This window comes from Engystomops pustulosus, chromosome 4 (assembly GCF_040894005.1).
Source record: "Engystomops pustulosus chromosome 4, aEngPut4.maternal, whole genome shotgun sequence".
In the NCBI taxonomy this organism is placed as follows: Eukaryota; Metazoa; Chordata; class Amphibia; order Anura; family Leptodactylidae; genus Engystomops; species Engystomops pustulosus.
Genome location: NC_092414.1, coordinates 204,430,430 through 204,454,417, shown reverse-complemented (window position 1 = coordinate 204,454,417; position 23,988 = coordinate 204,430,430). Strand labels below are relative to the sequence as shown.

General features: G+C 46.8%; 1 protein-coding gene across 1 annotated transcript in view; it reads left to right on the top strand.

Annotated features, from left to right (window-relative positions):
- The first annotated feature begins 2,337 nt into the window (after positions 1-2,337).
- Positions 2,338-23,988, top strand: part of LOC140125759 (beta-1,3-galactosyltransferase 2-like) — a 28,622-nt gene continuing 6,971 nt past the window's right edge. Inside the window, exon 1 of the mRNA XM_072144628.1 lies at positions 2,338-2,590. The gene's annotated coding sequence lies outside the window, so the exon portion shown is untranslated. The remainder of the gene's footprint in view (positions 2,591-23,988) is intronic.

Here is a 23,988-nt window from a genome sequence, read left to right as displayed (position 1 = left end):
CTCCACCTGCTCATGTCTGTGTGTAATGTATAGCAGAGCATCAGCTACACAAGTACCTGACATGTTCTGCTATACACATGTGTGAGACACAGACATCAGCAACACAAGTGCCTGACATGTTCTGCTATACACATGTGTGAGACACAGACATCAGCTACACAAGTGCCTGACATGTGCTGTTATACACATGTGAGAGACAAAGACATCAACTACACAAGTGTCTGACATGTTCTGCTATATACATGTGTGAGACACAGACATCAGCTAAACAAGTACCTGACATGTTCTGCTATACACATGTGTGAGGCACAGACATCAGCTACACAAGTACCTGACATGTTCTGCTATACACATGTGTGAGACACAGACATCAGCGACACAAGTACCTGACATGTTCTGCTATACACATGTGAGAGACAGACATCAGCTACACAAGTACCTGACATATTCTGCTATACACATGTGAGACACAGACATGAGCTCCACAAGTACCTGACATGTTCTGCTATACACATGTGTGAGGCACAGACATCAGCTACACAAGTACCTGACATGTTCTGCTATACACATGTGAGAGGCAGACATCAGCTACACAAGTACCTTACATGTTCTGCTATACACATGTGTGAGACACAGACATCAGCTACACTAATGCCTGACATGTTCTGCTATACACATGTGTGAGACACAGACATCAGCGACACAAGTACCTGACATGTTCTGCTATACACATGTGAGAGACAGACATCAGCTACACAAGTACCTGACATATTCTGCTATACACATGTGAGACACAGACATCAGCTACACAAGTACCTGACATGTTCTGCTATACACATGTGTGAGGCACAGACATCAGCTACACAAGTACCTGACACGTTTTGCTATACACATGTGTGAGACACACGCATCAGATATACAAGTGCCTGACATATGTAGTTTACAGGCATGTAGAGGGACAATACTTTCCAATGGCAATTTATGAAAATACATTTAATTTTGGGGGATTTTCCTGACAGGTGCTCTTTAAAGGGTTTCTCCAGGATAAGGAATACTGACTTAGTTAACATTTGGCCCTAAAACACAAGGATACAGAGCCGGAAGCTGGAAGCTTCATGTACTTGTATGTGGTGGTAGGTTTAATGGAAGCTGTGATGGGATTTGTGGCTTCCAGTTCCTCATGCAAAGGGCACAAATGGTGTCAGGAAACCTGGGGACATATCCAGGCCAATTGAGTATCGGAGAGTGACATAGACAGGGATCCTGAGGTGACTCTACATTTGTCTGGAGAAGGATTACATTGTGTCTTCCCCATTTCTACACACTACATGGTGGAATATTACCTATTTGTGGTGAAAAAAAAGAAACCATAATAAACGGCAGACCATGCTAGATATAGGCCCTGGAGAAATGTGTAACTATACCTTTACGTGTGTGTATTAAGTAGCTTCAGGACAGTGGACTTTTAATCCAGGTTTGCAGCTCTTCAAGTGCTCTGGGCAGGTCTTTCAGCTCTCAGCAATAAACTTTTCCCCAGCCCCTCCCCTCTCTTCTGATTGACTGCTGTAAATATCCAACCCAAATCCTGATACAGCTCCTACTCATAGCAGAGGGGAGGCAGATGTGGAGCCCAGAAAGCTCTTTAGGCTGAATGACCCACCCAGAGCCCTTAAAGGAGCTGCAGAGCTGGACTATAACTTCTCTTTCCACAGTCCTGTCAGTACTACACAGTCTGCAGCTTTGTATGGTAAAGACAGGTTCCATTTGAGCTTCTAAGACAATGGGGCAGATTTACTTACCCGGTCCATTCGCGATCCAGCGGCGCGTTCTCTGCGGTGGATTCGGGTCCGGCCGGGATTCATTAAGGCCGTCCACCAGGTAGCGCTGCTGCGCTGAAGTCCGCTGAAATGCACTCAAGTACACCGACCTATCCCTGGTGAAGGTAAGTGCAAGCTCCGCGACACTTTTTGTTTTTTAAATGCGGCGGTTTTTCCGAATCCGTCGGGTTTTCGCTCGGCAACGCCCCCCAATTTCCATCGCGTGCATGCCAGCGCCAATGAACCACAATCCGATCGCGGGCGCCAAAATCCCGGGGCAATACAGGGAAAATCGGAAATATTCGGGTAACACGTCGGGAAAACGCGAATCGAGCCCTTAGTAAATGACCCCCAATGTCCACCTTCTGGAGGACCCTCGGTCATTTATTAGGACTTGTAAACACTAAGTGACTGAAGCCCATTGTTAAAGTCTTGAGCTGCCGGTCATCTGCCGTCCCCTTCAGAGTCTGCACTTTTGTCCCTTTTAGCTCCAATGTCTTTAGACGCAGTCCATCGGTTCATAGCACCGAATAATCCTGCCGGTGGTGTCCCTTCTCCTATGGGACAGGATTAGAGATGATGGTGACTCTGCACTATGACAGATGTCATGGCAACTTGTTGTCCACTCCCTCCGGAGCTCCGGATGTCTGGATGTCACATCTCCAGCTGCACTAAGGACAGATGGCTTCTCCTGCAGCCTGGGACTGCTCGTAAGGCCGGATTGTAACATCTCATCTCTGAAGCTCTTCTAAGAGGTCCTCCATGGTACACAGGTATGGCCACATCTCCAGCTTCCTCCAAAGGTTCTGATCAGAGACATATTTTAAGGCCCTGGTGTCCCAATTACGGGGGACCCACCCAATGTGCACCATTCTGGTGTGTGGTTGGTGTAGACCCAGACCCGGATGTGACTTCTACCTCTGCACTCCCCATGTTTATGGGAATGTTTACACTTTGTAAAGGATATGTTTCATACCGGGCCTATAAGAAGCAGAAGGACTGTATCTTGCTAAGGCATTGTAACACCTATGGACTGGAGTACAAGGTCCTAGTATGTTCTAGAACAGGAAGGTCCATAGGTTTCATAAGGACAACCCCACCATATCTACGGACAACCCCACCATATAAAAAAGACAACCCCCAATATATAAGGACAACCCCCCAATATATAAGGACAACCCCCCAATATATAAGGACAACCCCACAATATATAAAGACAACCCCACAATATATAAAGACACCCCCACAATATATAAGGACACCCCCACCATATATAAGGACAACCCCACCATATATAAAGACAACCCCACCATATATAAGGACAACCCCACCATATAAAAAAGACAACCCCACAATATCTAAGGACAACCCCACAATATCTAAGGACAACACCACAATATATAAGGACAACCCCACCCCACCTAGACAGAGTTGAGTTATGGATGGCACAGTTATCGACAGGTGGCACCACCACCTCTCCACAATCAGGAGAATCCACCCAAAAATTTGAAGCAACATCTTCTCTGGACATCAGTGTGGACCCTTTACCTTGCAGAATCACACAATGTACTATCACATCTCTATTTTATAGGGTTTTCCATATTTTAGGGATCCGGTGAGCCATGAATGGCAGGATATCAGGAGAGTCAGAGGTTCTACATAATTTGCAGATCTCCCCCATAATCCAGAATAGTAGACATCTGGTTAGGACGTACAGGAATGTGCGGGCACCCGCCTTCTCCAGAATGAGGTAACGTTGTGATGGCTCCTGTGGATAATACTGGTGGGGGGGGGGATGATAGTGAATCTGATGTACAGTCATGTATGAGGGTTATGGGCCTGGTCTGATCATTAACTCCTCCAGATCTACATATAACATATGACTGCCCAAATAAATTCAAACCATAAACCACCGGGAGCACGGGCCCCTTTAACCCTAAACCATATTTATTTAAAACATAATTTGAACAGGTAACAAATCTAAATAACAACAAACAAAGTGCAACAAAAACCCCTCCCACCTGTATGCCTGCCAGCCAATGGGCATGTAGGCCAAATAACCCCAAATAACCACCAGCTGTGACAAAAGCAACGCCGAAAATACATTAAACAAAGGGAGGGCGGGTGGGAAAACGCAATCCGGAAAGAGGGTGAGTGACGTCTGCAGCCCCTATTTAAGCTATGCTCACTTCCTGTACCACCCACTACACAAGCCCCGCCCCTAGTCACGTAGCCCCCACCTCCCTGTGAGCCGCAGGGAGACAGAAAGGAAAGGGAAAACCACCTCATTCAAAGAGGGCCTATTCCTGTACTTATAACCCCGCTAACTAAGACCCCTTTGTGCAGTCATTAGCCCAACGGTTATACGCCTCCGGGCTTGCAAAACTACAGATAGTGACCCTTCCTGCTCCACAGCTCTAGACATAGCAGCATGGAGGTGCAGATACACAGATACAACAACCTAATATACAATAATAATGTCTAATCAGATCTGATAAAATCATAATCATATAAAATATGTGTATCATCCCTGTACTGTGACATCACTGTGTGTATTATCCCTGTACTGTGACATCACTGTGTGTATTATCTCTGTACTGTGACATCACTGTGTGTATTATCCCTGTACTGTGACATCACTGTGTATATTACCCCTGTACTGTGACATCACTGTGTGTATTATCCCCGTACTGTGACATCACTGAGTGTATTATCCCTGTACTGTGACATCACTGTGTGTATTATCCCTGTACTGTGACATCACTGTGTGTATTATCTCTGTACTGTGACATCACTGTGTGTATTATCTCTGTACTGTGACATCACTGTGTGTATTATCCTTGTACTGTGACATCACTGTGTGTATTATCCCTGTACTGTGACATCACTGTGTGTATTATCCCTGTACTGTGATATCACTGTATGTATTATCCTGTACTGTGACATCGCTGTGTGTATTATCTCTGTACTGTGACATCACTGTGTGTATTATCCCTGTACTGTGACATCACTGTGTGTATTATCTCTGTACTGTGACATCACTGTGTGTATTATCCCTGTACTGTGACATCACTCTGTGTATTATCTCTGTACTGTGACATCACTGCGTGTATTATCTCTGTACTGTGACATCACCCTGTGTATTATCTCTGTGCTGTGACATCGCTGTGTGTATTATCTCTGTACAGTGACATCACTGTGTGTATCATCCCTGTACTGTGACATCACTGTGTATTATCCCTGTACTGTGACATCACTGTCTGTATTATCCCTGTACTGTGACATCACTGTGTGTATTATCTCTGTACTGTGACATCACTGTGTATTATCCCCTGTACTGTGACATCACTGTGTGTATTATCCCCTGTACTGTGACATCACTGTGTGTATTATCCCTGTACTGTGACATCACTGTGTGTATTATCTCTGTACTATGACATCACTGTGTGTATTATCCCTGTACTGTGACATCACTGTGTATTATCCCTGTACTGTGACATCAGTGTGTATTATCCCTGTACTGTGACATCACTATGTGTATTATCTCTGTACTGTGACATCACTGTCTGTATTATCCCTGTACTGTGACAACACTGTGTGTATTATCTTTGTACTGTGACATCACTGTGTATTATCCCCTGTACTGTGACATCACTGTGTGTATTATCCCCTGTACTGTGACATCACTGTGTGTATTATCCCTGTACTGTGACATCACTGTGTATTATCCCTGTACTGTGACATCAGTGTGTATTATCCCTGTACTGTGACATCACTGTGTGTATTATTCCTGTACTGTGAGGTCACTGTCTGTATTATCCCTGTACTGTGACATCACTGTGTGTATTTTCCCTGTACTGTGGCATCACTGTGTGTATTATCTCTGTACTGTGACATCACTGCGTGTATTATCCCTGTACTGTGACATCACTGTGTGTATTATCCCTGTACTGTGACATCACTGTGTGTATTATCCCTGTACTGTGACATCACTGTGTGTATTATCCCTGTACTGTGACATCACTGTGTGTATTATCTCTGTACTGTGACATCACTGTGTGTATTATCCCCTGTACTGTGACATCACTGTGTGTATTATCCTGTACTGTGACATCACTGTGTATATTATCCCTGTACTGTGACATCACTGCGTGTATTATCCCTGTACTGTGACATCACTGTGTGTATTATCTCTGTACTGTGACATCACTGTGTGTATTATCCCCTGTACTGTGACATCACTGTGTGTATTATCCTGTACTGTGACATCACTGTGTATAGTATCCCTGTACTGTGACATCACTGCGTGTATTATCCCTGTACTGTGACATCACTGTGTGTATTATCTCTGTACTGTGACATCACTGTGTGTATTATCCCCTGTACTGTGACATCACTGTGTGTATTATCCTGTACTGTGACATCACTGTGTATATTATCCCTGTGCCGTGACACCACTGTGTGTATAATCCCTGTACTGTGACATCACTGTGTGTATAATCCCTGTACTGTGACATCACTGTGTATATTATCTCTGTACTGTGACATCACTGTGTGTATTATCTCTGTACTGTGACATCACTGTGTGTATTATCCCCGTACTGTGACATCACTGCGTGTATTATCTCTGTACTGTGACATCACTGTGTGTATTATCCCTGTACTGTGACATCACTGTGTGTATTATCCCTGTACTGTGACATCACTGTGTGTATTATCTCTGTACTGTGACATCACTGTGTGTATTATCCCCTGTACTGTGACATCACTGTGTGTATTATCCTGTACTGTGACATCACTGTGTATATTATCCCTGTACTGTGACATCACTGCGTGTATTATCCCTGTACTGTGACATCACTGTGTGTATTATCTCTGTACTGTGACATCACTGTGTGTATTATCCCCTGTACTGTGACATCACTGTGTGTATTATCCTGTACTGTGACATCACTGTGTATAGTATCCCTGTACTGTGACATCACTGCGTGTATTATCCCTGTACTGTGACATCACTGTGTGTATTATCTCTGTACTGTGACATCACTGTGTGTATTATCCCCTGTACTGTGACATCACTGTGTGTATTATCCTGTACTGTGACATCACTGTGTATATTATCCCTGTGCCGTGACACCACTGTGTGTATAATCCCTGTACTGTGACATCACTGTGTGTATAATCCCTGTACTGTGACATCACTGTGTATATTATCTCTGTACTGTGACATCACTGTGTGTATTATCTCTGTACTGTGACATCACTGTGTGTATTATCTCTGTACTGTGACATCAGTGTGTGTATTATCCCTGTACTGTGACATCACTGTGTGTATTATCCCTGTACTGTGACATCACTGTGTGTATTATCTCTGTACTGTGACATCACTGTGTGTATTATCCCTGTACTGTGACATCACTGTGTGTATTATCTCTGTACTGTGACATCAGTGTGTGTATTATCCCTGTACTGTGACATCACTGTGTGTATTATCCCTGTACTGTAACATCACTGTGTGTATTATCCCTGTACTGTGACATCACTGTGTGTATTATCTCTGTACTGTGACATCACTGTGTGTATTATCCCTGTACTGTGACATCACTGTGTGTGTTATTCCTGTACTGTGACATCACTGTGTGTGTTATTCCTGTACTGTGACATCACTGTGTGTATTATCCCTGTACTGTGACATCACTGTGTGTATTATCCCTGTACTGTGACATCACTGTGTATTATCCCTGTACTGTGACATCACTGTGTGTATTATCACTGTACTGTGACATCACTGTGTGTATTATCCCTGTACTGTGACACCACTGTGTGTATTATCCCTGAACTGTGACATCACTGTGTGTATTATCCCTGTACTGTGACATAGTGTGTGTATTATCTCTGTACTGTGACATCACTGTGTGTATTATCCCCTGTACTGTGACATCACTGTGTGTATTATCCTGTACTGTGACATCACTGTGTGTATTATCCCTGTACTGTGACATCAGTGTGTATTATCCCTGTACTGTGACATCACTGTGTGTGTTATTCCTGTACTGTGACATCACTGTGTGTATTATCTCTGTACTGTGACATCACTGTGTGTATTATCCTGTACTGTGACATCCCTGTGTGTATTATCCCTGTACTGTGACATCACTGTGTGTAATATTCTCTGTACTGTGACATCGCTGTGTGTATTATCCCTGTACTGTGACATCACTGTGTATTATCTCTGTACTGTGACATCACTGTGTGTATTATCCCTGTACTGTGACATCACTGTGTGTATTATCCCTGTACTGTGACATCACTGTGTGTATTATCTCTGTACTGTGACATCACTGTGTGTATTATCCCTGTACTGTGACATCACTGTGTGTATTATCCCTCTACTGTGACATCACTGTGTGTATTATCCCTCTACTGTGACATCACTGTGTGTATTATCCCTGTACTGTGACATTACTGTGTGTATTATCCCTGTACTATGACATCACTGTGTGTATTATCCCTGTACTGTGACATCACTGTGTGTATTATCCCTGTACTGTGACATCGCTCTGTGTATTATCCCTGAACTGTCACATCACTTTGTGTATTATCTCTGTACTGTGACATCACTTTGTGTATTATCCCTGTACTGTCACATCACTGTGTGTATTATCCCTGTACTGTGACATCACTGTGTGTATTATCCCTGTACTGTGACATCACTGTATGTATTATCCCTGTACTGTGACATCACTGTATGTATTATCCCTGTACTGTGACATCACTGTGTGTATTATCTCTGTACTGTGACATCACTGTGTCTATTATCCTTGTACTGTGACATCACTGTGTGTATTATCCCTGTACTGTGACATCACTGTGTGTATTATCCCTGTACTGTGACATCACTGTGTGTATTATCCTTGTACTGTGACATCACTGTGTGTATTATCCCTGTACTGTGACATCACTGTATGTATTATCCCTGTACTGTGACATCACTGTGTGTATTATCCCTGTACTGTGACATCACTGTGTGTATTATCCCTGTACTGTGACATCGCTCTGTGTATTATCCCTGAACTGTGACATCACTTTGTGTATTATCTCTGTACTGTGACATCACTTTGTGTATTATCCCTGTACTGTCACATCACTGTGTGTATTATCCCTGTACTGTGACATCACTGTGTGTATTATCCCTGTACTGTGACATCACTGTATGTATTATCCCTGTACTGTGACATCACTGTGTGTATTATCTCTGTACTGTGACATCACTGTGTCTATTATCCTTGTACTGTGACATCACTGTGTGTATTATCCCTGTACTGTGACATCACTGTGTGTATTATCCCTGTACTGTGACATCACTGTGTGTATTATCCTTGTACTGTGACAGCCAGAGCCCTAGGTACCTTAGTAGCGGGCTGAGTGTGGCATAGTGCTCGTCGTGGTGCTGGGTACCAGGGACCAGAGGCCTCGTCCACAGCCTGGCAGGTCTCCAGTTGGTGGAAGTACAAGAAATGGCAGGAGGGGCTGAAGTTGTAGAAGGTTTTTCCCTGGGGCAGCCCCAATGTAGAGGTAGGGATCTCTGGTGGTGGTAAATGGGGGGCCCTTGATGGTAACAGCCTTACACAGGGATCACTCGGAGGCAGAGAATGTAAAGTATTTAACTTACAGTTTGTTAATTTGGGAACTCGGCAATGGCCACAACAGCCGTAACATCAACTGGAGAGAGATGGCTGATTAGATATCGCTCCGCAGGAGGCGCTCACGGCCTGGTATATGTATCTTCAGGCGGGAGAGGAAAGTCGGCTGCTTCAGCAACAGGATAAGACTGCAGAGGGTGGATGTCTACGTGGGGCCTGGTCTTCAGACAGACCATGTGCTGAGGAGCGCTCAGGGGAAAGAGAGGGAACCTTCCACACCAAAGGTTTATATAACTTTTGGGAGAGTCCATCTCAGGTGGATCATCCAACCAGCACCTCTGTACAATGTAACAATAACAAAGCATGTGATTGGTCATCTTCAATACACATTCATTCTCAGGCAGATATTGAGAAGCTTCAGTACCTAATAAGGCCAGAAGATGACGGCGTCGCTAAGTGAAGGACATCCCACATTCAGGGAAAAATACTCTATCTTAAAGGTGTTGTCCTATGGAACCTATAGAGATTGCAGGATTAGTGGGACGTACTTCTCCTACATCTAGAAGGTATTTAAGGTTCACACTTTAAGGTAACATAACCCCTCTGGGCGGGATGTTACACAGGCGAATCATCCATTTGCAGTATCACACTCTTCTCTTGCAAATCTATCTGTCGGATACCTACCTCCAGTAGCAAACGACCCACCAGCCACCAAGGTACCAAAGTGAATCCAGCTGCCCCCAAGCCCAAAAAGGCTCGGCCCCGGTGAGGGATGTTACACAGTTCCAGAGGTCGGACATCTCCTGTAGTTCTTGTAGCTTGCAGATGCTGCAGCAGGGATATGTCCTCTCCTCCATACAGATCCTCTCCAGATCTTTCAGAATTCGGGGCTGTCACTGGACAACATTGGGGGTCATTTACTAAGGGCCCAAATCACGTTTTTCCATCGGGTTACCCGTATTTTTCTGATTTGCGCCAATTTTCTCTCAATTGCCCCGGGATTTTGGCGCACGCGATCGGATTGTGGCGCATCGGCACCGTCATGCACGCAACGAAAATTGGGGGGGCGTGGCCGTAAGAAAACCCGGCGGATCCGGAAAAACCGCCGTATTTTTTTAAAAAAAGTGTTGCTTGACACGCACTTACCTGCCCCTGGCCCGGCTTGGTGAACTTAGGTGAACTCCGACAGAATTCAACACAGCAGCGACACCTAGTAGACATCGGGCGCACTACCTTAGTGAATCGCCGGAAGACCCGCATCCTCCACACAGAACGCGCCCCTGGATCGCGAATGGACCGGGTCAGTAAATCTGCCCCAATGAGTTTCAGCTCCCACCAAATATTTTTCATTGGCTGCAGGTCTAGAGACTGGTCATTGGCAGTTATTGCCCAAAATCTCACAATAAAGTAGGGGGAAAAAAATGAGAGAGGCCGGTAATCATCATAGGTGGAACCTCAACTAATTTAGGAAATCACGTTGTCTGAATTTTTTATAAAAATAATTTGCCAATTATGGTGGTTAAGTATTTGGTCAATAACAAAAATTTCATCTGAATACTTTGTTATATTTCCTTTTTTTGGTAATGACAGAGGTCAAACGTTTTCAGTAAGTCTTCACAAGGTAGGTACACACCGCTGCTGGTATGTTGGCCCAGTCCTCCATGCAGATCTAGAGCAGTGATGTCGCTGGGCAACACAGACTTTCAACTCCCTCTAAAGGTTTTCTATGGGGTTGAGATCTGGAGGCCTGATAATGAAGCCCCTCCTGCGATGCCCTGGTGGTGCTGGGGACCATTGTCCTGCTGAAAGACCCAGAGACGTTTCATCTTCAGTGCCCTTGCTGATGGAAGGAGGTTTGCGCCCAAAATCTCACAATACATGGCCCCAGTCATTCTTTCAAGTACATGGATCAGTTGTCCTGGTCCCATACAGCCCCCGCCATGATGTCGCCCCCCCATGCTGTACTGTAGGTCTGGTGTTCTTTGGAGACAACTCCCCATTCACCCTCCTCCAAACACAAGTTGTGTGTCCACCAAACACTTCTACTTTGGTTCCATATGACATTCTCCAAATTCTCTTCTGGAACATCCAGATGCTCTCTACAAAACTTCAGACACCCGGAGATGTACTGGCTTATGCAGGGGGACACGTCTGGCACTGCAGGGTCTGAGTCCTTGGTGGGTCACACTGGATCGCCCTCTGACAGCTCTCCGCCCCGTTGTCATTCGTCATATATAAGGCTGAGGAGACACATTGCATAGACTATGCCCAGATGGACAAACAAAGGGGGTTATCATACAAAAAGTCCACATTACCCATAGCCCCCCATTACTGTGATGACCCGAGCCTTGGATCCTTTGGCGTTCTGTGCGTGTGCAGTAGCTCCGGCTTCAGTGCTGACCGGAGCATCGCTGGGCATGTGCACAACGACCCTGAATGCAGAGATACTGCCCATACGCAGAGCTCCAAAGGAGCCAAATCCATGGCAGAAGAAGAGAGGAGGAGAGCCCCGAGAACGTGCACCTAGGGAGGGACCGCAGAGGCTACTGGGGCGGGGAGTAGCCTTTGCTCCCACTCCCTGGAGAGTCTACTCCACGCCCCAGTAGCCCATTGCAAAAATTTGCATATTAGCTAGATAACGTGCAGTTTATCTTAGAAACTATCATAGGATTGGGGCTTAGAAGGTTGACTACCGGGAGCCATCATTTTCCTGCGTCCCTACGCACCCCGCGCACATGACCGGCCGCTCATGTGCCATGTTTCAGGGCTGTGCCGCCACTCACGGAGACGCAACTGTGGAACGTCACCTGTTCCTCCATTGAGGGAGCCGGCCAGGACGGACTGCAGGATTAAAAGCGGAGATGGAGAAGAGCCTTCTGCTCCGGTTCTATCTCTCCGCTATCACAGGGTCAGCGCATCAGTAACCGTTACACTGATCGTGATTAGGATCAGTATTTGTAACACAGATCTGATTCTCCTGCCCAGTTCTACATTAAACAGGTTATTAATTATGCAGAGAAGTTGCACTAAAATCTCACTAAACATTTATTTTAATGCAAATATTTCCGGTCAGAGCACAGACCACACAAGCACTTATCTGCCAGAGCCACTTACAGCCGCTCAGTGCAGCATCTCAGAACACACAGACCCGGAGCAGGAGGAGACAAAGAGAAGAACCGGAACCAGGGATCCAGGAGGCTGAGGTGAGAGGATGTGATGAGCAGCAAACACCAGCAGCCACAGCAATCACATCTAGAAACATGACAGTGTGTAATATCACCTGTGTACTGTGACATCACTGTGTGTATTATCTGTGTACTGTGACATCACTGTGTGTAATATCACCTGTGTACTGTGACATCACTGTGTGTATTATCTCTGTACTGTGACATCTCTGTGTGTATTATCTCTGTACTGTGACATCGCTGTGTGTATTATCCCTGTACTGTGACATCACTGTGTGTATTATCTCTGTACTGTGACATTACTGTGTGTATTATCCCTGTACTGTGACATCACTGTGTGTATTATCCCTGTACTGTGACATCACTGTGTATATTATCTCTGTACTGTGACATCTCTGTGTGTATTATCCCTGTACTGTGACATCACTGTGTGTATTATCTCTGTACTGTGACATCTCTGTGTGTATTATCTCTGTACTGTGACATCGCTGTGTGTATTATCCCTGTACTGTGACATCACTGTGTGTATTATCTCTGTACTGTGACATTACTGTGTGTATTATCCCTGTACTGTGACATCACTGTGTGTATTATCCCTGTACTGTGACATCACTGTGTATATTATCTCTGTACTGTGACATCTCTGTGTGTATTATCCCTGTACTGTGACATCACTGCGTGTATTATCCCTGTACTGTGACATCACTGTGTGTAATATCCCTGTACTGTGACATCTCTGTGTGTATTATCTCTGTACTGTGACATCACTGTGTGTATTATCCCTGTACTGTGACATCGCTGTGTGTATTATCCCTGTACTGTGACATCACTGTGTGTATTATCTCTGTACTGTGACATTACTGTGTGTATTATCCCTGTACTGTGACATCACTGTGTGTATTATCCCTGTACTGTGACATCACTGTGTATATTATCTCTGTACTGTGACATCTCTGTGTGTATTATCCCTGTACTGTGACATCACTGCGTGTATTATCCCTGTACTGTGACATTACTATGTGTATTATCCCTGTACTGTGACATCACTGTGTGTATTATCTCTGTACTGTGACATCTCTGTGTGTATTATCTCTGTACTGTGACATCGCTGTGTGTATTATCCCTGTACTGTGACATCACTGTGTGTATTATCTCTGTACTGTGACATTACTGTGTGTATTATCCCTGTACTGTGACATCACTGTGTGTATTATCCCTGTACTGTGACATCACTGTGTATATTATCTCTGTACTGTGACATCTCTGTGTGTATTATCCCTGTACTGTGACATCACTGCGTGTATTATCCCTGTACTGTGACATCACTGTGTGTAATATCCCTGTACTGTGACATCTCTGTGTGTATTATCTCTGTACTGTGACATCGCTGTGTGTATTATCCCTGTACTGTGACATCACTGTGTGTATTATCTCTGTACTGTGACATTACTGTGTGTATTATCCCTGTACTGTGACATCACTGTGTGTATTATCTCTGTACTGTGACATCACTGTGTGTATTATCCCTGTACTGTGACATCACTGTGTGTAATATCCCTGTACTGTGACATCTCTGTGTGTATTATCCCTGTACTGTGACATCACTGTGTGTATTATCCCTGTACTGTGACATCACTGTGTGTATTATCTGTGTACTGTGACATCACTGTGTGTAATATCACCTGTGTACTGTGACATCACTGTGTGTATTATCCCTGTACTGTGACATCACTGTGTGTATTATCTCTGTACTGTGACATCGCTGTGTGTATTCTCCCTGTACTGTGACATCGCTGTGTGTATTCTCCCTGTACTGTGACATCACTGTGTGTATTATCCCTGTACTGTGACATCACTGTGTGTATTATCCCTGTACTGTGACATCACTGTGTGTATTATCTCTGTACTGTGACATCACTGTGTATTATCCCTGTACTGTGACATCCCTGTGTGTATTATCCCTGTACTGTGACATCACTGTGTGCACTATCCCTGTACTGTGACATCACTGTGTGTATTATCCCTGTACTGTGACATCACTGTGTGTATTATCCCTGTACTGTGACATCACTGTGTGTATTATCTCTGTACTGTGACATCACTGTGTGTATTATCTCTGCACTGTGACATCACTGTGTGTATTATCCCTGTACTGTGACATCACTGTGTGTATTATCCCTGTACTGTGACATCACTGTGTGTATTATCTCTGTACTGTGACATCACTGTGTGACATCTCAATTACTCAGTCAGTGAGACAGACATTACTTGTGTCTAGTACCTTACAGGTGATGATCTGCTCCATCAGGAGGAGGACTTCTTTATGATTTCTCCAGGCCTAAGGTTTTCCTCTACTGAATTCACAGTTAAAGGTCTTCAGCTCTATGCAGCACAGCTCCACACGGCGCCCCTAAGAGTGCCACAGTCACTTACAGTATAATGGATTGTGTTTCTAATATATATATTATCCTCACAACATGACTTAACAGACTATTCCCCACATAAAACATTCTTTATATAGTCACCAGAATTAATTATAGTATATACAGCACCCACAATTTATTAGGTGCCCTAATTTAGCCTCCCCCAGTCATACACAGCTTCCCCCAGCAATACACAACCTCCCCCAGTAATGAAAAGCCTCCCCCCAGTAGTACACAGCCTCCCAAGTATACACAATATGCCCCCTGTATACACAGCCGCCCCCCTGTATACATCCTCTAGTATACACAGTCTCCCCCCTGTATACACCGCATCCCCTCAGTAGTACACAGTCTCCCTGCTGTATACACAGCCTCCCCCCTGTAAAAACAGCCTACCCCAGTAATACACAGCATCCCCCCTGTATACACAGCCCCCCCTGTATACACACCCTCCCCCAGTAGTACACAGCCTATCCCCAGTAGTGCACAACCTCCCCTCAGTAGTGCACAACCTCCCCTCAGTAGTACACAGCCTCCCCTCAGTGGTACACAGCCTCCCCTCAGTAGTACACAGCCTCCCCCAGTATTACAAAGCCTCACCCAGAAGTACCCAGTCTCCCCCCTGTATACACAGCCTCCTCCAGCATACAAAAGTATACACACAGCCTCCCCCAGTATACACAAGTATACACAGTATGTCCCCTCTATACACAGCCTCCCCCTGTTTACACAGCCTCCTCCTGTATACATAGCTTCCCCCTGTTTACACAGCCTCCTCCTGTATACATAGCCTCCCCCTGTTTACACAGCCTCCTCCTGTATACATAGCCTCCCCCTGTTTACACAGCCTCCTCCTGTATACATAGCTTCCCCCTGTTTACACAGCCTCCTCCTGTATACATAGCTTCCCCCTGTTTACACAGCCTCCTCCTGTATACATAGCCTCCCCCTGTTTACACAGCCTCCTCCTGTATACATAGCCTCCCCCTGTTTACACAGCCTCCTCCTGTATACACAGCCTCCTCAGTATATAGTATACAGTCATGACACCCCCAAGGAAATAATTTTGTACTTACCTTTGGGCTCCAGCCCTGGCACCCCCAGCTTTCCATTAAAGATGGTTTTCGTTAGTTTGATGTGATAAGACATGTCTATCAAGTTCAGGAAATTTTTCTAGACCCACTTGTATTTCTTGGCCATCATCATGGAGAACATCTTCATTTCTTTACGTCTAATGTGTCCTCATGTCACTATGAGTCCCCCCTAGGGTCTAAGGCTGGATTTGTGTTGCCATGGGGTTGCTCAGTCTATAGTGACCCTGGTCCCCTTTCTCTGAGGATAGCACAATTGGGAATTCACATCCTGGGCACTGAGGTGGCATCTCAGATGGAAGTTTAGGGTCTTCTAGGTTTGTGGTGGAAATATCACATTTTTGAGGGTTGTAGAAAAGACCAGACCCTAGTTGTATCAAGAGAACCCAATCTTGGGATTAATATATAATAAATCCACGAAGTTTACAATATTTTCAAGACTGTAGAGGATGTTTTAGATATTAGTGTTGTATGGTGGTATGGTGGTTAATGGGGTGTCCCGCTTCCGCTAAATAGAGGATAGTGCTGGACGAGTCCCGAGGGATGAAGAGATTACGGACCGGCGCTTCAATGGTAGTAGTTCACACAACACAGTGGGGCACATTTACTTACCCGGTCCTGTCGCGATCCCACGGTGCGTTCTCCGACGCTGATTAGGGTTCTGCTGGGATTCACTATGGTCGTGCGCCCGATGTCCAGTAGGTGTCGCTGCTGCGCTGAAGTCCGCCGCAGTTCACTTCCTCCGTCTCGGTGTATGTGAGTGATATTTTTGTGACACAATTTTTTTTTGTAATTCCGCAGTTTTTCCGAATCCGGCCATGCCCCCCGATTTCTGTCGCGTGAAAGCCGGCGCCGATGCACCACAATCCGATCGCGTGCGCCAAAATCCCAGGGCAAATCGGCGCAAATCTGAAAAATTTGGGAAACCCGACTTAAAAACGCGATTCGGACCCTTAGTAAATGTGTAAATTTCTTTATTACTAAAAAGCTTTGCGATGCGTTTCTGCTCCGGACCGGAACCTTCGTCAGACATAACATAAAAGACAGCAATAGAGCATTAAATACATTACCATAGTACCGGGACCCCGGAAGCAGCATGGTTCCGGTCATGTGATAGACCGGAGGTCAGAGTTCAACCTGGTTACATGAACAACGGAGGGTTTTTTGGCAACTAAAACCAATATTGTTTGTATAAATAAATAAATAGATAGTTAACCTAAACAGTATATTATAAATATATATATATAGGAAAGACCGATAAAAATACACATTGTTATATTACCGTATTTTCCGGACTATAAGGCGCACATAAAAGCCTTGGATTTCCTTGGAAATCCAAAGTGCGCCTTATAGTCCGGTGCGCCCTATAGGAGGGCAGCGGACCCTACTTACATAGGTCCCCGCTACCGGAGACAGCAGATCTCCAGCGGGAACTGCAGACCACGCGGCACGAACAACTTCTGCCGCGTCGGTCTGCAGTTCCCGCTGGAGATCTGCTGTCTCTGGTAGCGGGGACCTATGTAAGTATTCTATTCTTTACCTCCCCCTCACCTTCCCCGCGTTCCCCGTCTCGTCGTCACGTCTCGTCCCGTCGGGTCTCCGCTCCGCCCCCGGACCTCCGCCACGCCCCCGGAGCCTACGCCTTATATTCCGGTGCGCCTAATGGCCCGGAAAATACGGTAGGTTAGATGTCCGTTGTGTAGACATAAGAATTTTTCCATGCTATAAAACCAGATCGTAGTATGGTATTAGGTTGCTAGTATAAAAACATTTTATCTAAAACACTGTAAGACAATGTGATAAAAGGTACATAATACATGACATAAAATGCTTATCACGTCTAAAATAAAATAAGATCGTGCAACCTGATGCGATCTGTTCTAAACTACGGATCGCAGGAAGGGGCATAATGGGAAAAAGGCGTTCTCCTGTCCAAGATGTCATACACTAATTGGCACTAGCCCAAACGGGGGTCCGAACGGAGACTATAAACAATACAGGTCAGTGTCAAACAGATTCAATCACCTCATTGAGGCCATTGGGGACAAGTGTGTTTAGCTTAAAGATCCAAAAGGATTCCCTCCGGTTTAGGGTTTTCAAACGGTTAGTATTTTTTTCATGAATCTGTTCCATAGGGGTTATTGCAACACAACTAAAATCACCCTCGTGTTCTAAACAAATATGTTTCGATAGGCTTTGTTTTAAAATAGAGGATAACTACTCGATGTAGAGAACAGAGGACCAGTGGTCCAAAGGCCGTGAATGCTGGACCACCCCTGTGATTAGTGGAGCTCCATATAAGTAAAAGTAGTCCAGACCGATAAACTTTCCTTCCAGTTCAATTTAGGGTGGTGCCAACCCACGCACTTTCTATTATGCTCAACATATTGGTGGCCGGGCTTCAATGTGGTCCTCTCCAATAATCCAGGGCAGCTATTAAAACAGCTATCCCATAGCTATCACAGACCTCAATAGAGAGGGTCACGCCCGAGGTTATAATCCAAAAATGGGAACCCCAGATGGATTATACATGGAGAAAAGTGGTGGATTGCCAAATGGCGCAGGAGGGTGATCCGGACTGGAAAGGGACTATCCTTTGGACCCAGTTTAATTAAATAGTTAAAAAATGTACGTAAATGTAATTAAGTACCTTTTTTTTTTTTTTTTAATTAAAAAAAGATAAGGAAGACAACGCGTTTGGGTCCTGCCCTGGAGGCTTCATCAGGTCTATAAATAACCAAGTAACAAAGTCCACGGGTAAATGAGTAGAAACACCCCATAGTGGGCGTGGACGCCCTTAGTGGTTACATAAGTAGTAGTCTCTATAATAGGGAAGAATTATACATAAAAGAGGTCAATATCATAATTTATGTATAACACTTAGTACATAAAATTATAAATTAGAGAAATAATACAATAACTTAACTTACACCGGTTTTCTACAGATCTGAAGAAGATGTCCAAGGCTGGACGCTAAATGCGTTGTCTTCCTAATCCTTTTTATACATTTTCATTTTTTGGACTATATGGCACACCCTACTATAAGACACACCTCAGATTTAGTCTTTCCACACAAAAAAAAGGAAAAATATAGCGCTGCTACGTCTATCCACTCAAACAGGTCTGCTGCATCCACTCATTCACTCACAGCTCTACAACATCTATTCACACTGCAACACCCTCGCCGATGCAATGGCGAGGTAGTGCTTGCGAATACGTCCCACCTGTAGGTAACACCACATTACACTACATGGTCCTTATAGGATCAAGGGGAAATTGCAGTGGTTAATCCTGCCTGGCAAGGCAGATGTTAATTTGTGATGTAATTATGTCAACCAATGTCTGTGTTACATCCTGTCTCTGTGCACTGAGAGGTAATTGGAGGAGCAGCCACCACCTGACCAAGGGAAGGTAATAAAACCTCTGGCCAGGAATGTTCTAGAGAAGTCTCTCCCCAGAGGGAGAAGAGAGCAGTCTCTCCCAGAAGGGAGAATAGACCGGTCCTAGTCAGGCCCTCTGGGTCTGTAGGACACCAGCAGAGAGTAGTTAGCTGAGCAGCAGCTCAGAGTCTCTAGCACACCAGACCAGTGCAGGAAGAGCCTAGCCCCTGCCTGAAGTGGAACAATAAGACTAGAGTTAGTGTAGTGAGGAAAGGGGTATCATCCTACCTTCAAGGGTGATACCTGAAGAGATCCAGGACCGAGCTGAAGCATCCTCTAGGACACAGCTGCCTCCCAGCCTGCCCTATACATCCAGGCTGGTGAACTACATCCTGTGGCTCCCTCCAAATACCTCTCCAGTACTCCACCACCTGTTAAAGACACGTTTGCTGATGTTCCTGCGGTTCCAATAAAGAACTGTAAGTTGTTTTCTTCAACTTCTGTCTCCGTCTGGTCCCTGCTACTACAACTCCCACCATCACCGGCACCCTGTCCATCACCCAGAGACTCACACTCGGGACATTAAGGGGTTGCCCCAGGGAGATCCGCTATAGCAGCCGCTCCCTCATCTTTTCTTGCCAACACCACCTGCTGGAGACCTGCCAGGCTGTAGGACAGCCCTCCGGTTCCCCCGTACCAAGCACCGTGACAATAGCGTGCTTAGGCCGCAACCGCCAGCCACTCCGGTACCGCGGGCCCCGGCTGTCTCCAAGCCTCACCTCAAGGGCTAGGCCCCGGTGGGGGATGTTGCAAGTGGCGTCACGAACAGGATATAGACTTCTGTGCCTTATTACGGCATTAAAGACTTTCCTTTATTAAAAGACTGTGCTGCCTAACCCTGCTGCCATCCGGGTTTAGGCCTAAGGACTTGTACGTTTCTGGAATGAACTGTGTTATACTGCTGCCACGTGCGGTCGAGCGCCGCTCCCGCACTCCAGAGGTTAATCCTGGCAAGAACTGTACCAGCTCTGCTACATCCGGCGCTGCCGCGCCCGAAGATTTTTACCTCAGAAACTGTGGCGCAGCAAATAATTCAAGCCCGCCAAAACCTTCACTGGCGGGAAACCCAGATGACGCATCAAGCTCCACCCACGCGCGAATGGCGCGAACCCCGCCTCCTGTGGCGCAGGAAAAATTAGAGCCCGCCACAGCTCTTGGCGGGAAGGACTTGGACTCCTCCCACTGGCTCGAGGCGGACTTCCTGCCCTGCCTCAGAGAAGCGCCAGAACTGGAGTGGACTTTGGACAGAGAGGACAACGCCATGTGGGGTCCTCCGCCTCTCCCTCCTGTGGAGCGTCCGGAGTTCTATGAGGTCTTAGAAACTATGGTGGTGGTCTCTGCGCAGCCTGTCCGAAGACCCTCCGCTGGACATCGGCTGCACCGAGGATTGACTCGGGCCTTCGTCACCAGGACATGCTACCAAACGGTGACGCAGTACCAAATCCCACCCGGGCGGTTCCTCGTCCCTATCCCGGCTACCATCCCGGTACCGCGGGTCCACGTGGAGGCGCCACGTGGGGAGGCCCCGACTCCTGCTGAGCCAACGCCTGGGCCTAGTGTGGCCGCTCCACCTGCTCCGAGGCCTACTACTCCTGCTGCGCGGCCTGCTAGCCCCGCTGTAGTGGCTCCTGACCCTCCGGTGGTTCCTGCTCCTGTTCCGGCACCGACCTGTCGTCCAAGGAGATCCGATCCTGAACCGGAGCCACGAGCCCCAGCACCGAAACCTCCGCAGCCTCAAGGCCGAGGTGAGGCCGCCCGCCGGCGACTCCGAGACGCTGTCTCGGACCAGCGACGCCGAGAGAAGGAGGCCCAGCGGTATATGGCCGGCCGATCTACAGCTGGAGCTTGGGTCGAGAAGAATCGCACCACCGGCATGGTCCGGTTCTTCGACAAGCGGAAGGGCTATGGCTTCGCCACCCAGGACTACACCGGCCGGGAAGTATTTATACCCCGCCGGTCTGTCAAGAGGCCTGATCTGCCAGAGAGACTGCACAACCTGAAGCCGGGAGAGTGCATCGAGTTCTCCCTGCAGGAAGGACCTCGAGGACCCTGGGCGGCTGGTGTGATCCGGATCCCCGACTCCGATGAGGACCGCTACTTCCCGCAGGACGACTGGTATGAGGACGACGAGTGGCCGGAGTCTCCGAACACCTCTTCCTCCTCGGCTGCAAGTCCTCGGGCGGTGACCCACGTGAATGCCCCATCCACAGTAATTGTGAGTACGGGTCCCATTGCCATCCATGGGCCGGGCATGATACAGGGCGCCACCCCCACCGGTTCCCCTGCCGGGAGCATTGCCAGGTCCCGCGGCTCTTCTGTGGGAGAAGACATCCCGGCTAGCGAACCTTGTCCGGAGGTTCCATCTAGGCCCGCATCTCCCCTTGCCGGTTACCAATGGGGTGATGACCCGGCCCCGGAAGAACCGGAGCTGGAAGGAGCCGCGGCACGGCCGCTGGACTCTGTTTATTTCTTCCTGGACCCCTCTGTGGTCCCTGGCTCAGTTGAGCCCCCGGCTGGATCAGCCGACACCCCGGGCGACAGCGCTTCTCCCCCTGAAGGTCCGGAGGATGTTGCTGCACCTGCAGTACCCACTGCTGCCACCGGGTGTCCCCAGCCGGTACCTACTCCCGCTGAGGATGCACAGGATCCCCTGCGGACCTTGGATCCTGTCCCTGCTGAACCCAGCGAAGATGCTGACTAACCCCTGAAGGGCTGTAGCCCTCTCCAGGTACTATGTCCATTGTACATATTGTATATTTTTGTCTCCATTTGCCCCAAAGAGCCAGAAACTGTCCTGAGACTCTTACCCTTATTTATCTCAGTCAAGAGATTATACACTGTCATGTGCTATGATAGCACCCTTCCTCTGCCACAGCAGAGAGTTTCTTCAAAGGACTCTGTCCCTCTACACAAAGAGGAGACCCTTTGTTTTCTTTAGTGCACTTTTCCCCACATCAAGGGCTGTACCCAGAAGATGGACTTTGTCAGTAGAGACCTTCTGAGAGACTTTTGCCAGATACTACAAAGGAAAAGTGGCTATTGACTTATTATTTTGCACTTAATGCCTTCCTTTTTAGGTACGGACATTCTGCTTGCACCTTTTTATGCCTTTTCTTTGCAGGAAAAGAGACATTTACTATCGTGCTACCCTGAGTAGCCTATCTACCTCTGTAACGTTATGTTATAAGATGTGTACCCATTGGGCTGCTAAGCCAATGTGATTTTGCTAACCTGTTTGCACACTGTCATATCTGCCAGTAGTCTGCATTAACCCTTTCTTAGGCTTTTCAGGTTGTAGTGTGGCTGTGTCGGACCGTCTTTCTATGTAAAACACTGACTGTTACCTTATCCCCAAACCGAGGTTTGCACATGGGGGTAGTCCGTAAACTGCGGGTCCTTCGGGGACCGGGGGTGTTACAGAGATAGCACCTGGATGCCACTCATTCTATGGGTAAGGACGTCAGGAGGTACTTGTGACGCATATGCTAATGCAATGCAGATAGACACCATATAATTGCCGCCAGGGAAGAAGCGTTGATAAAACAAATATACAGGCCTTGGTGCAAGGAGTGGATTACAGGACATGACACCACACCTTTCCTACTGTACAGTTCGGTTTAATGGCGTCAGCGACCAACTGTCATACAGCTCTTACATATTTTTGTCTTAGTCCGACACCAACCCAGGTGCCTGTCTCCAGGACCATGGGCGGTTTGTCCCTACACCTCACATAGCCTGCACTTCCCAGAAGTGCCTTAGCCCCCTCTGTGCCCCAAAACATCGGTAGTCGAGCCGAGGGCGGCTCTTTCAATTGCCCCCGGGGTATGCAACACCCTCGCCGATGCAATGGCGAGGTAGTGCTTGCGAATACGTCCCACCTGTAGGTAACACCACATTACACTACATGGTCCTTATAGGATCAAGGGGAAATTGCAGTGGTTAATCCTGCCTGGCAAGGCAGATGTTAATTTGTGATGTAATTATGTCAACCAATGTCTGTGTTACATCCTGTCTCTGTGCACTGAGAGGTAATTGGAGGAGCAGCCACCACCTGACCAAGGGAAGGTAATAAAACCTCTGGCCAGGAATGTTCTAGAGAAGTCTCTCCCCAGAGGGAGAAGAGAGGAGTCTCTCCCAGAAGGGAGAATAGACCGGTCCTAGTCAGGCCCTCTGGGTCTGTAGGACACCAGCAGAGAGTAGTTAGCTGAGCAGCAGCTCAGAGTCTCTAGCACACCAGACCAGTGCAGGAAGAGCCTAGCCCCTGCCTGAAGTGGAACAATAAGACTAGAGTTAGTGTAGTGAGGAAAGGGGTATCATCCTACCTTCAAGGGTGATACCTGAAGAGATCCAGGACCGAGCTGAAGCATCCTCTAGGACACAGCTGCCTCC